The following is a 694-nucleotide window of genomic DNA, read 5'->3' as shown; positions in this document are numbered from 1 at the left end:
TGAAGTATTCAAATAACATTGTATGACAAAAACACAACACAAAATATATTAAGGCAACTAGCACACTTTCCTGGAACAGAAACTATTTATAATATCCAGGATTAAAAAAAAAATTAAAAAAAAAAACCAAACCACAAAAATCGCCTTTTTAGAAAAGGCGCTTTTTTTTCTTTTCTATTTTCTGCATCAAATATGTGCTAATCAGCAGTCCTAGCACTTTGGCCATTTTAGAAAACAGATGGTTGACAGACATTTAAGAGTAGAAAAATACAGAAAGGGAAAGCAGTGTATCTGAAAGTATTTTACATTTATACCTTCTAGGTACTGTCAGTTCATTTACTTTGTAGGCTTTCAGTTCCAGGATCTGTTTGAATTTTCCTAGAGCTAAATTTTGTTTAGAAACACTGTACCTATTTCTCCACTCAATTCATTTAATCAAAAGCATTAAACAGATCGATCTGCAAAATATAAACATGGCAACACAGAAATTACGCATGTGCTCTCTGTTAGCAGAGTCTCTAGCTCAGAGTTAGAAGTCTTGTTCAGTAACTGAGGAGAGCACCTCAGTTATACACCATCGCTTTGGATTCACAGCAATACGCTGGAGAAGGATTTGATATCAACTACTACATCCTAAGTGAAATCATTTGATTTAACCACACAGTTGGAAAATTCTCATGTTTTGCATTCCTCC

This window comes from Harpia harpyja, chromosome 23 (genome assembly GCF_026419915.1).
Source record: "Harpia harpyja isolate bHarHar1 chromosome 23, bHarHar1 primary haplotype, whole genome shotgun sequence".
Taxonomy (NCBI): domain Eukaryota; kingdom Metazoa; phylum Chordata; class Aves; order Accipitriformes; family Accipitridae; genus Harpia; species Harpia harpyja.
The sequence above is the reverse complement of the archived record's forward strand: the minus strand, read 5'-3'. Positions refer to the sequence as shown.